Genomic DNA, 15,204 nt, shown 5'->3' with positions numbered 1-15,204 from the left:
TTAGCCAAAAAAAGTAAATAAGAAAATAATTGCACTCCATATATTCTTGCAGCTTAGCTAATATGAAAAAGAAAGTTGTGTGTGTAGGTGTCTTTCTCTGTCTCTATCTCTGTCTTTTTGTTTTTCTATCCATATCTATCTATATTTACTTATAGAGAGCCATCTGTTTCATTGCAAAGAAGATAAATCACTACATGAACCTGTATTTTATTCTAGTTCTGCCACTTGTCAACCATGCAGTTTAAGTACTTTACCCTCTATGGCCTCAAGTGCCTCCTCTATAACTGTATGTGAGAGGCCTATGGTGTAGATTAACTGAAGTAGTGTATATAACCCATCAGTAGTTCAATCAAAATCCTTTATTTTTGCTAAAAATTCATTGAAATTCACTGAAAATATATCTTCCATGGTTTCAAGGAAAGAAAGGTAAATACCATTGGCAGCAAACTACTGGATTATTGAAATGGGCTATATTTAAGGTTCTAAATGTAGGAAATTTTTAAACCTTTAAAAATATTTTATTAAAAATAAGTGTCAAGAAGTGACATCAATAGATGGTAGAGTAAGAAGACCTGGACCCTCCTTCCTCCCACAAACATACCAATTCAAGGGCAGTTCCCTTTGGAACTTTCTCCCTTCTGGAAAAATCCAGAATTGGATTGAAAGGATCCTACATCCCAAGTGAATGCAAAACCAGTCTTCAAAGCCAGCAGAGAGATTCAGGACACCCCCTCACTGGAGTCCTTTCCCCTGGCATAGTACCATACAATCAGGAAGAGACTCCCTATCTCCCAGATTCACCAGGGGAGGAGGGGGGTTTGTTCACATGTCCAGTACCCCAACTTTTCCCAGAGGGCTCCCTAGAGGACTGGCGTATGTTTTGCCAGTCTTGGGGCTCTGATGAGTGCAGCACAGTCTAGCCACTCAGGGTAGAATATAGATGGTGGCTGGGGCTGGTAGATGTCATAGATCACCCCTTTCTCTGCTTAGAAAAGAAAGAAAAGATGAAAACTCCCATCTCTCAGCTTTTCCCTTGGGAGGGAAAGGGTTGATCTAGATGTCCTGTGTCCCAATTTCTCCAGAGCTGCCCAAAGAATTGTCTGCTGGCTTGCATCTGAACTGGCATCTTGAAACTCTGATACATATGGCAAAATCTAGACACCTGGGGAGAACATAGATGATGGTTTAGACAGGTAGATGCCATAGGTCCCCAACCACTGGATCAGCACAGAGTGAATAGACATGACCACAGCTACCTGCTTCCTCCTGGAGAGGGAAGGAGTTTGGAGGGGGTGGGCAGAATCTCTGGCTGGACTGATTGGTGAAGATCTTGTCCTGTATGAGGCCAGGACGGCTGGGAGAGGTGCCTGTTTTGTGTAATTTGCAGAGATCAATACAGAAAGTCAAGAAAATTGAAGAATCAGGCAAAAATGTTCCAAACAAAGGAACAAGATAAATCTCCAGAAACCAATCCAATGAAAGTTATGATGTACCTGGCAGAGAATTCAAAATAACTGTCATAAAGATGCTCACTGAGGCTAAGAGAACAATGCATGAACATTGTAAAAATGTCAGCAAATTTATAGAAAATATTAAAAGGTACCAAACAGAAATCATGGAGCTGAACACGATAATTGAACTGAAAAATTTACTAGAGGGGTTGAGCAGCAGACTAGATGGATGGACCTACCTTAAATGAAATGCTAAAAGTTCTTCAGGTTGAAAAGGAAAGGGCACTAAACAGTAACATGATAGCATAAATGAGTATAAAGCTCACTGATAAAAGTAAGTATATAGACAGATACATAATACTGTACTAATGTAATTGTAATCAGTAAATGAGTTTTAATTCAAATTTAAAGTTAAAGCACAAAAGTATTAAACATTACTATAACTAAAAAAGTATATTAAAAGATAATATGAATAGTGTAAATGGTGCCAACAATAAGATAAAATATAGATGGGGGAGAAGTTAAATGCAGAATTTGTATACAAGATTGAACTTGAACTTGTTTTTTTCAACTAAAGTAGATTGTTATAACTGTAAAGTATTTTATGTAAGCTCCAAGGTGACCACACACACATACACACACACACACATACACTCACACTCACTCACTCAGTCTTATACATCTGGTAAATGAGAAAATACCCACATCACCCACATCAAAATGGAGAAAAAAGCCTAAGACACTCACCATAAAACCCTTTCTCAGCATAATGCCATACAATTGACAGAAGACTCCCAACTCCAAGTGCCTCCCCAAGGAGTGAAGAATTTTGGGCACCACATCTAGAGAGGCCCAACTTTTAAAACTCCCATCTTAGGGACAGGACCCCAAAGCACTTAGCTCTGAAAGCCCATGGGGCTTGTGTCAATGAGGCCCACAAGGCTGTAGCAAACAAAGAAACAGTTCTTAGAAGGGCTCATGAGGACTTGCTGGGGCTCTAACCTCAAGGCTCGGAGCAGTCTCCCTGAAAGAGGCCTACTTACATGCCTTAAAAGCTACTGCCTGAGGCTTAGACTTCTAATTTAATATGCATCTAGGGACTAAGCGTGATTCTCCCAAGAAACCGAGGAAGACAGCGAACTCCACCTTTGCCTTCTCCCTTGAACCTGCCCCAAGTCTCCAATATCTTTCTGGAAGGAGCTTGCACACATCTGGCAGCCCAGCTTTTGTACCTGCTGCCCAAAGGATGGACCCCTAGATCACCTGGCTCTGATAGCCAATGGGGCTTGCATTCACCGGTCCCATAGGACTATGGTAAACAAAGAGAGTTCTTAATCAGCTATCCTCACAGGGCTTGGGAGAGGGAACAGTCTTTCCCTGAAAGAGACCTATTTGCATACCTTAAACTGAAACTTCACTCCTAAGGCGGGACTCAACCCAGCCAAAACTCAGTTTGGGGCTGGGACTTGAACCCACCCGCACCTCAGATTGGGACTTGAACCCAGGATCCTGACTTAGGAGGGGACACAAACCCACTGTCTCTTTTTTTTTTTAATATTTATTTATTTATGGCTGCATTGGGTCTTTGTTGCTACGCTTGGGCTTTCTCTAGTTGTGATGAGTGGGGGCTACTCTTGGTTGCGGTGCTCGGGCTTCTCAGTGTGGTGGCTTCTCTTGTTGTGGAGCACGGGCTCTAGGCGCACGGACTTCAGTAGTTGTGGCACACGGGCTCAGTAGTTGTGGCTCGCGGGCTCTAGAGCACAGGCTCAGTAGTTGCGGCACATGGGGTTAGTTGCTCTGCGGCATGTGAAACCCACTATATTTTAATGGAAATTGCTCATCTGGTGTCAGGGCTTACTGAAGCTCAGGTACTTTTTGTCTAATTGCAGAAAGAATTCAGCATGAGGCAAAGTGGCAGGCAAAGAGTGAGTTTATTAGCATAGGACACTAGTGAGAGATTCAAACGGACAGCTCTGTGCTGAAGACTGAGAGGACTTTATTTTTTGTATCTTTTATTTTAGATTCCGCATACAAGCGATATCATATATTTGTCTTTCTCTGACTTACTTTGCTTAGTATGATAATCTCCAGGTTCATCCATGTTATTGCAAATGGCATTATTTCATTCTTTTTTTTTAACTTTTTATTTTATATTGGAGTATAGCTGCCTAACAATGTTATAATGGTTTCAGGTGCACAGCAAGCGACTCAGCCGTACATATACATGTATCCATTCTCCCCTAAATTCCCCTCCCATCCAGGCTGCCACATAACATTGAACAGAGTTCCCTGTGCTATACAGTAGTAGGTCCTTGTTGGTTATCCTTTTTTTTTTTTACATCTTTATTGGAGTCTAATTGCTTTACAATCGTGTGCTAGTTTCTGCTTTATAACAAAGTGAATCAGCTATACATATACATATGTCCCCATCTCTCTTCCCTCTTGTGTCTCCCTCCCTCCCACCCTCCGTATCCCACCCCTCTAGGTGGTCACAAAGCACCGAGCTGATCTCCCTGTGCTATGTGGCTGCTTCCCACTAGCTATCTGTTTTACATTTGGTAGTGTATATATGTCCATGCCGCTCTCTCGCTTTGTCACAGCTTACCATTTTAAATATAGCAATGTGTACATGTCAATCCCAAACTCCCTAACTATCCCTTCCCCCTACCCTTCCCCTCTGGTAACCATAAGTTCATTGTCTAAGTCTGTGAGTCTGTTTCTGTTTTGTAAATAAGTTCATTTGTTAATTTGTATCATTTCTTTTTAGTTTCCACATAAAAGAATATCATATTTGTCTTTCATTGTCTGACTTACTTCACTTAGTATGATAATCTCCAGTTTCATCCATGTTGCTGCAAATGGCATTATTTCATTCTTTTTAATGACTAATATTCCATTGTATATATGTATCACATCTTTTTTATCCATTCCTCTGTCAATGGACATTTAGGTTGCTTCCGTATCTTAGCTATTGTAAACAGCACTGCAATGAACATTGGGGTGCATGTATCCTTTCAAACCATGTTTTTCTCTGGATATATGCCCAGTAGTGGGATTGCTGGATCATATGGTAGCTGTATTTTTAGTTTCTTAAGGAACCTCCATACTGTTCTTCATAGTGGCTGTACCAATTTACATTCCCACCAACAGTGTAGGAGGGTTCCCATTTCCCTACACCCTCTCCAACATTTACTGTTTGTAGATTTTTTTGATGATGGCCGTTCTGGTGGGCGTGAGGTGATATCTCATTGTAGTTTTGATTTGCATTTCTCTAATAATTAGCAATGTTGAGCATCTTTTCATGTGCTTCTTAGCCATCTATATGTCTTCTTTGGAGAAATGTCTATTTAGATCTTCTGCCCATTTTTTGATTGCATTGTTTGTTTTTTTGATATTGAGCTGCATGAACTATATGTAAATTTTGGAGACTAAATCCCTTGTCAGTCGCATTGTTTGCAAGTATTTTCTCCCATTCTGTGGGTTGTCTTTTCATTTTGTCTATGGTTTCCTTTGCTGTGCAAAGGCTTTTGAGTTTCATTAGGTCCCATTTGCTTTATTTTTGTTTTTATTTCCATTGCTCTAGGAGGCGGCTTGAAAAAGATATTGCTGCAATTTATGTCAAAGTGTTCTTCCTATATTTTCCTCTAAGAGTTTTATAGTGTCTGGTCTTACATTTAGGTCTTTAATCCATTTTGAGTTTATTTTTGTGTATGGTGTTAAAGATTGTTCTAATTTCATTTTTTTTACATGTAGCTGACCAGTTTTCCCAGCACCATTTATTGAAGAGACTGTCTTTCCTCCATTGTGTAGAGAGAGGACTTTATAAACAAAAAAATGGGGAGGGGGAGAAGACCACCTTCTTCCTTGTTCTTGGGTAAATGTCAAGGCTCATATCATTAGTTCCTCCTTTGACCCTATATGGTTTAGCCAGGACTGTCTTGTCGCTATTTAAATCATATGTAAATTAGCAGAAGGGTGGTAACATATACTAAAATATGGTAATTCATCTCAGGATTTGGTATAATGTCCCCTTTCACCTATATTTTTGTCTTGGCTACGTGCAGAAATGCTACTCTTCAAGGACTAAACTCCCTGATTTCATGTAACAAGAATCGGACCCCATATCTGTTGTCTTGTGTTTTAACTGTCAGGGTTTGTGGCTTGAATGTTTCTGGCACTTGGATGCACCTGGTCTTCCTTCAAGGTAGTATAGATTGTTGCTAGGTTACTGGATTCTTTTCTTGAGTGGTCATTAGCTTACAACAGTCTCCCAAACTCCCTTAAAATTCCCTTTCTGTCTTTAATCCCCTAGTGTGATTTCTAAACTGACTATTTAATTATCCTACTCTATCCCTATCAAAACTGCTACCTGAGGGTTTGGCTTCTAATTTAGCATACATCTACTGGCTCACCGTGATACTCCCCAGAGACTAGGGAAGCCTATGCACACCTCCCCTGCCCTCTCTATCTAGCCTGGTCCAAGTCACCAGTTTCTCCCTGAAAGGAGCTTATACATGCCTCTGGTGCCCCAGCTTTTGTGGATATATACCCAGAAGTGGAATTGCTGAATCATTATGCTAAACGAAATAAGCCAGTGACAGAAGGACAAATACTGCCTGACTCCATTTATATGAGTTATCTAAAATAGTCAAATTCATAGATGCAGAGAGTAGAATGGTGGTTGCCAGGGGCTGAGGGAAAGGGAAAATGGGAAGTTGTTGTTCAAAGTGTATACAGTTTCAGTTATACAAGATGAGTAAATTCTAGAAATCTGCTGTAGCACATTGTGCCTATAGTTAACTATAGTGTATTGTACGCTTAAAAATTTGTTAAGAGGGTAGACATTTTTTTATTTTATTTTATTTATTTATTTATTTATTTTTTTGCGGTATGCGGGCCTCTCACCGTTGTGGCCTCTCCCGCTGCAGAGCACACGCTCCAGACGCGCAGGCTCAGCGGCCATGGTTCACGGGCCCAGCCGCTCCGCGGCATGCGGGATCCTCCCAGACCGGGGCACGAACCCGTGTCCCCTGCATCGGCAGGCGGACCCTCAACCACTGCACCACCAGGGAAGCTCTAGACATTATTTTAAGTGTTATCACCACAATAGAAAAAAATGAAAGTAAAAAGTCACTTGCTCAGAGAAGACTGTCTCATTGGCTAATAAAGAAAAATCCTTTTATTCACATTTCTTCGAGAAACATGATTAAATGAATGAAAGCAACATTTTAAGCCATTTTTCCTTTTCATGTTTTTATTGATCCTGAAAGTAGCAACTGGAAGACTAAAGTTCAGTGGAACTTTCAGCTAACTCGTAAGTCTGTGGCGTAGGGGAAGGCATGATTTCAGGGTCAATCATGGAGGATGAATCCTAGAAGCGACTTCAGACTTTCCACTGGAACCATGAAATAATCCCCTCTGAGATTAACAGTATAAACTTAAAAGCATCTCAATTCCTGATTGGATTTATGTGATTTGGACTGCTGGCTCACCTCTCTTAGCTGATTGCTCTGTTGCATTATTATTTTTTTTTTATGGCATGAAAAGAAACTGTTCTCCAAGGTCACAAGTTACTTCTGGTATTGTGGTTGGTTGTCGTATTTCAGGAGTCAATCTCAGTAAATATCTCAACTCTAAACCTTTATCAGGCTGAAAACAAAACTAGAGGAGATACATGTATATAATCTTCTCATTACATGTAGTTTTCATAATAATTTTGATATAAAAATGAAAAATTGTTAGAATTATATGGTTTAAGGTACACTGTTGGTAAATGCACTGTGACACGGTGCTCACTGTGATGTATTTTTTAACATTTATTTTATGGTGAGGAGATTACTTCATCATTTCTTATTTAAGAAAAATAGTGAACTTGGCATTAACACTTGTTAAACTTAAGGAATTTTAATGTATTGTCTGAACTAACACAGGAAATGTAATTAAATCAAATTTGGTTTCTTGAATTGAATGCATGTATATGCATTTATGTGAATGTTATCAAGTGACATATATTTCTGGAGGGCTCCATTTATAATCAACATGTGTTCAGCTCAAGTGGAGAGAGCCTGTGACACACTAAAATCTTAACTGTGCTGGTATCCCAGCTCCATCACTATTTATTTGTACAAATTTGGACAAGTAAATTAAGATCTACAAGCCTCAGTTCCATCATCTATAAAATGGGATGATGCATTCATACCTCTTATGAGTGCTGTGGGAATTTTCTGTGTGTGTATGTGTAAAATACATGCCACAATGAAGATAACAGAGTAGACAGTTGGTAAGTATTAGGTAAAACTGTATCTTAATGTAGGCTGATAAAGAAAATACAAAATTTGCTCTTTGCTCACAAAGTTCATACAGTCACATTGGGGAGATGCAGTTGAAAGCCCCCGCCCCCCAGCCCAATGATATATCTGTGTCAAATTCCTGGAACCTGTGAATGTTACCTTATTTGGAAAAAGGATATTTACAGATGTAATTAATTTAAGGTCTTAAGATAAGGAGATCTTCTTGAATTATCCCTCTAGGCCTTTAATACTGTAAGAGTCCTTATAAGAGAAAGGCAGGGGGATATTTGAGATAGGAGGGAAAACAGAGAGAAAAGAGGTTGAGGCAGTGTGACCATGAGACAGATTGGAGTGCTGGAGATGCAAGCCAAGAAATGCCTGCAGCCAACAGAAGCCAGAAGCAGTAGACTCTCCCTTAGTGCCTTCTGAGGGAGTGTGACCCTGCTGACACCTTGATTTCAGACTGTTGGCCTCCAGAACTGGGAGAAAATAATTTTTTTAATTAAAATTTTTATTTTGAGATAATTGTTGATTTCCATGCAGTTGTAAGAAATAATACAGAAAGATTCTATATACCCTTCATCCAATCTCCCCCAATGGTAACATGTTACAAAACTTTAGTATAATATCACAAACAGGAAACCGACATTGATACAGTCAAAATATAGACCATTTCATCATTCCACATTCCATCACCATGAGGACCCCTCATTGGGAGACAATAAAGTTCAGTTCTTTTGAGTCACCCAGCTTGTGGCAGCTCTAGGAAACTAATATGGGAGATGAGACAAGGCTATATATTTCTAGTGGCAATTTATCAGAGTGCCCATTATAATAAGTTATATCCTTGGGTGTTTTTTTTTGCTTCAAATTACGAGCTAGTTTTAGCCTTTAAAACTTGGCAAATTAAGTCATTTATTCGTGCATTTAAGTGGTAATTACATGGTTCTGATAATATGACAGATCAGTGCTAGGGGAATAGATATGAATTATTATTATTCTGAAAGAGCTTATAAACTAACAAAGGGTGTTTTCGTGGAATAAAATTAAATTCAATGTACAAATCATACCTAAGTCACTTGTGGACTTTAAAATAGCAGTAACTAATTTAGAGATTAATTTTGAAACACATATCATAAAGTTGATTTTATTAAAGTAATTGAATTACTCACGTGTATATACACACATACACACATATATATGTGTGTGTGTGTCTTTTCACAAGTAAATTTTTCACAAACAAATTATATGCTGAAAGATCACCTGCTAACATTTTTTATTTAAATTTTTTCTTGTTCTCTAAACGGGCACTGTCTGATTACTGGAGAATTTAAGTGGAAATTAATTTTCATTAAGGGAATTGAATAGTCTCATCCTTCTCATATAATAATTTTCATTTGGTTCTATTTTTCATTCTCAGAAAGTGAAATGGAAAAAAGGGGGGGCATAAATAGAAATTTAGGAATTATTTAATTCAGTATTCCATAAGGCTATTATTAGGCAGAAATCATTTTAATTTTAAGAAAGACCAGTTGTACATAAATAACATTTTAACCTAAGAAATAAAGAAGAGTGGCATTTTGGATGTAAATCAGAAGTGGTAATGGATATAATTTAGAACAAAGAGATATTTTGACATTTATCAAATAACATTACAGAGGTGACAAGACAACTTTGATAATAAGGTGGTGACAGAAGAGATATTCACAAAGCACATCTTCAAAATGACCATTACAGCTTGGTCCGTAGGTATTTCAGAAGGCCCAACTCCCAGAAAATGTGCTTGGTTACCTCTGCAAATAAATAAGTGGGCGAATAATACGTTTTAGGAGATTAGAGACAAAATTTAGGGCAGTGAATAACATCTGGCGAGGAAAGATGGAAATCAAGAATATACACAAGTTTACAATTCAACTTGAGCAATTATAATTTATTATAAATAAGTTTTAATTGTAAAAACAATGGAAAAGTGCTTTCTATAATAGTTATAGGTGATATTAGAATCATGGGTTCATAAGATAAATGGGCACTCAAAGAACTACAGTAAAATATTCAATGCTTATAATTGTAAAGAAGCAAAAATAAAACTATAAAAGGCAAAACACTGGGCAATGACTAATTTCCTCATCAACATAGCATATTTTATAAAACTGGTATAGGATTAGGCCTCCAAGGAGTATTTCAATGGTCAAGCAAATCAACAACTAAAGCAAAGGAATATGCCAGAATAACAAACACCATCAACCATATATTGCCCTAGAAACTTTGCCTAGGGTTTAAGAGAGAAAATGAGAAAATTAAAATGATATATTTGTGCCTAGGCATTTGTTCTGGTTTAATATTCAGATATTTATTAGAGAAGAGCAGTGTCAGTTCAAGAGAATGCTACAGCTTCTTCACGAAAGTGAAAATGCCAATGATTTTCAAAATGTTTTCACCCCAAAAGTATCACAAAATAATTCCTACCCTTACCACATGTGATGTTCTCTGATATTTTCTATTCTCTTTTACTGTAGTCTATTTCTTCAAAAATAATGCTACTTTTGATTCACTCATGAATTGACACCTGCATATTGTAAAATCCTCGTCGAAAGAGGAATAAAATACTGGAATATAGAATTGACTTAGGTCTTATCATCACTTTTATAAGCCTTGAACACAAAATAAAAGCACTAAAACCTACTCTTTTCTCTGTGAGCTGCAACCTATTTAATAGGAGCATGCCCTCATGGTACAAAGGTGTTACAACATTCTATGGTTGGCTGAATCTTAAGAGTAGGAAATGGGGATAGCAACTATGGGGCACTTATGTCACAGCTGTTCCTTGGCATCCTTGCCACATCCATGGCAAACATCACTAACTGATCACTCTAATCAGTAGGTCTGGTTACCCCTTCAAAGTCCTTCACACAGCAGCCCTTCAGATAGCCAGTGTTGATTATTAGAGCTGCCAGCACAGCAATCTCTTGGGAATCCCTGGAATCTAATTCTCTAGGGTTTCTAAATAAGAAAGAGACTCACTAGAAAGAAAATTTTTCATTATAATTAAAAGTTGGGCTTCCCTGGTGGTGCAGTGGTTGAGAGTCCACCTGCCGATGCAGGGGACACGGGTTTGTGCCCCGGTCCAGGAGGATCCCACATGCCGCAGAGTGGCTGGGCCCGTGAGCCATGGCCGCGGAGCCTGTGCGTCCAGAGCCTGTGCTCCGCAACGGGAGACGCCACAACAGTGAGAGGCCCGCGTACTGCAAAAAAAAAAAAAAAAAACCAAAACTCTACATTGGGCTTCCCTGGTGGCGCAGTGGTTGAGAGTCCGCCTGCCAAATGCAGGGGACACGAGTTCGTGCCCCGGTCCGGGAAGATCCCACATGCCGCAGAGCAGCTGGGCCCGTTAGCCATGGCCACTGAGCCTGCGCGTCCGGAGCCTGTGCTCTGCAATGGGAGAGGCCACAACAGTGAGAGGCCCGCATAATGCAAAAAAAATAAATAAATAACAACAAAAAAGTTTAAGCTTGTAATTACAGTGACGTCAGCATTTGGTAGAATAGGAAGCTCTCTCCCCATGGAAACAACAATTTAACAACAATTTAACAACAATGCTAATCGCCTGTAGGAGAAATCCAGTAACCGGTTAAGAAGTTCCTGCACCTCAGGTGACACATAGACAAGAAGAACCATATTGGGTCCAGTAGGAAAAGTTGTGGCATTTACTCTCTATAGTGCCTCACCACAGGATAGCACTACATGATTGGGAAGAAATTCCCAATTCCCAGCTTCTCACTGGAGAGGGAAAGAGAAGAGTGGAACATACATCCAACATTCAACATTCTTACTTTTTCAGTGCCTGCCTAAGGGACTAGTTTCAGTCTTGCCTGAACCTAAGTGCTGACAGGAACATGCAACAGGTTGGGGGCTTCTGAGGAATAAGATCATTGCACCTTAGACTAGCACCAGAGAGCCTGCAGTACCACAGACACACACTAGCCAAAACAAGTTTGAAAAAGATGATAGTCGGAGCCCTCACACTTCCTGTTTTGAAAACATACTACAGACTAACAGTAATCAAGATGGTGTGCTACTGGCACAGATAGGCCAATGGAACAAAACAGTTCAGAAATAAACCCTTGTGTCATGTGGTTAAATGATCTTCAACAGGGGTGCTATACAATGGGGAAGGACAAATGGTGTTAGGAAAAATGGATATCCACATGCAAAAGAATGAAGATGGAACCTTATCTCAAACCATATACAAAAATTAACTCAAAATTTTACATCATATGCAAAAATTAACTCAAAATGAATTAAAAACCTAAACATAAGGCCCCAAACTGTTAAATTCATAGAAAAAAAGCATAAGGAAGAAGCTTCACAGTATTGGGTTTGGCAAGGATTTCTTGGATATGACATCAAAAGCATAGGCAACCAAAGTAAAAATAGATAAATAAGACTACATTGAACTTAAAAACGAATTAGATCAAAGGAACAATTGATAAAATGAAAAGGCTCCCTGTGGAATGGGAGAACATATTTGCAAATCATAATCTGATAAGGGGTTAATAACCAGAGTATGTAAGGAACTCCTACAACTCAACAGAAATTTAAATAACCCAATTAAAAAATTGACAAATGACTTTAATAGACATTTCTCCAAAGATGATATATAAATGACTAAAGAGCATATACAAAGATGCTCAACATGACTAATCGTATGAGAAAAGCAAATCAAAACTGCAGTGAATATCACCGCATACCCATTAGGATAGCCACTATCAAAGGAAGAGACAATAACAAGTATTGGCAAGGATGTGGAGAAATTGGAACCCATGTGCACTGTTCCTGGGAATGTAAAATGGTGCAGCCATTATGGAAGAAATTAAGGCATTTCCTCAAAAAATTAAAACTAGAATTACCATATGATCCAGCAATCCTACTTCTGGGTACATATCCAAAAGAATTTGAAGGAGGATCTCGAAAAGATGTTTACACACCCATGTTTTCTGCAGCATTATTCACAGTGGCCAAGAGGTGAAAGTAACCCAAATGTCCATCAAGGAACAAATGGATAAAGAAAATTGTGGTATAAACATACAATGAAATATTATGCAGCATTTAAAAAAGATGAAAATAATGTTACATGCTATGACATGAGTGAACCATGAGGACATTATGCTAAGTGAAGTAGTAAGCCAGTCATGAAAGGACATAGACTATATGATTCCACTCATGTGAAGTATCTAAAAGTCAAAATCATAGAAACAGAAAGTACATAGGTGGGTGGGTGCCAAGGGCTGGGAGAAAAGGAGAATTAGTGTTTAATGGGTATAGAGCTTCAGTTTTATAAGATGAAAAATGCTAGAGACCTGTTGCACAACAATGTGAATATACTTAACGCTGCTGAACTGTACACTTGAAAATGTTTAAGATGGTTGTTGTGATTTTGTCAAATTAGCACTTATTATTATGTGAAGCATAGGGTACCAGATGGTGAGCTGTAGTTCAGTAATAGACCACAAGAGGAATTGAAATAGAGAAATTCACTATTCACAATACCTGGCAACCTCTAGGGCCCACACAGGGAAGTCAAGACAGAGGGCAGACAGAGAGAGGCAGGACCTGGAGCATATGCTTTTTTTTTTTTTTTTTTTTTTTTTTTGAGCATATGCTTTTATTAACGTCCATGGGTGGAGTGCTCTGAGGTTTCTTGGCTAAGGCTGGACTAGTCAATTCAAACCAAAAGAGCAGGGTTTTGGTAAGACCCATAGGGCTCTTATCTTAGGGATGCATAAGGCACATAGGTGCCAGAAGGCTGGGGAGACTGTCGATCACAGTGGTTGTTGGGGAAGTCATATCAGAAACATATTTACTTGTGACTCTTCTGGCTGCTACATAGGGCATGTGCTTGTATGAGGGGCTAGTGCCAGCTTAAGGCCATTGTAGGCCGTTTGACCAAACAAAATGGATGCTGAAGCAGCAATACCATGGCGTAGCTTAGCTAAACTCTTGACAATGGTAAATATGTAATGCGTTTTCTACAATTAGAAAAAAAAGTTTATTCCTTCTAACTAACCCTAATGAATCTCTATGAGGCTAAAACAAAGTCAAACTTAACTATAATATTATAAAAATAATTTCTAAATTTAATTATGGTTTGAATATTATTTTCTTCCAAGTTTGAATATGTAAACGTATCTAAATCACACTTTTAAACTATGTTATTATACTAATAACTTTTATAATAAATATCCATCTGCCAAAACGTTCTCACATCAAAACTAATTTAGGCAATGTTAGTTTCCTAACCGACAATATTTTTAATTCTAAAAAAATAGACCCTTTAGTTTAATGTATTTATTAGACTCAGTAAGTAAATGAGAATGACATTTTGTTATTCATCATTTTATGAGATGGCCAAAATATATATAAATTCATTCTTGGAACGTCTCCCTTATGTTAACTCATTCCAGAAATGCAGAAGTATCTTGAGCAAACACCATGCAAAATAAAATTTATAAAGAAAATTCCATATGCAAAAACAGTTTATCTTGTTGTCTAAGGTATCCTGCCTCCACCCCATTTAAGAGAAATGGGTCTCACACAGGAAGTACACCAAATACAGTCTTTTGAATTTCTGTGAAAAGTTTAATATGTTTGAATATTTGGCTAGTATCTTGGCTCACTTTGATGAGTGGGCTTTTATTCTTCCATTTGATGAGTGGGCTTTTATTGTTAATTTATGTTTATGACTGTTAGACCAATTTTTTTTAATACAGGTAGAATAATAATGACTGTACGTGGTGACTTCAGAAAGTGTATTTCATCTTCATATGGACTCCTTTAGGTTCAATGATAGAGTATGTTGGGGCTCAGGGTGGGCTGCCCCAAAATATGCTGCAATGACATATTGATTATTTTGAATTAAAGTTACTTAAGAAACGACCAGTGCAGAAAGGGCACGCTGATTCTCCTTTGTCTCCCTGAAAGCAGGAAATAAATCTCCCATGTGAAAGGTGCACTCCCTGCATCTGGAGGTAGAAGGACACCCTTATTGCCAGAGATGGGGAATTCAGGCAGAGAACCCTGTATAAACAAACCTTGCTACTTCTTTAATTGACTACCCCAAGCTCACACTCTGTTTAGATTCTTCACTAATTGAACACCCAAAACCTAAGTTTCTTTGTCCTGTCAATTCCTCATAAATTTTTTGTTTCTTTGTTTGATAAGTATAAAAGCTGTCTACTTTGGCCACTTCTTAGGTCCTATTTCTATGAGACCCCACTGAATTTGAATTAAAATTTGTTTCTTTTTCTCCTGTTAATCTGTCTTGTATCAATTTTATTATCAGTCCAGCTATGAGAACTCAAGGGGGGGCAGAGGGGGAAATTTCCGGCTCCTCATCATGAACATTCCTTTGTAAAGCGTTTTTCTCTTACATGTACTTGAAGAGTAAATTAACCAGCATAATGACT

Source organism: Tursiops truncatus, chromosome X (assembly GCF_011762595.2).
Source record: "Tursiops truncatus isolate mTurTru1 chromosome X, mTurTru1.mat.Y, whole genome shotgun sequence".
Lineage (NCBI taxonomy): Eukaryota > Metazoa > Chordata > Mammalia > Artiodactyla > Delphinidae > Tursiops > Tursiops truncatus.
This window is presented reverse-complemented; position numbering follows the sequence as displayed.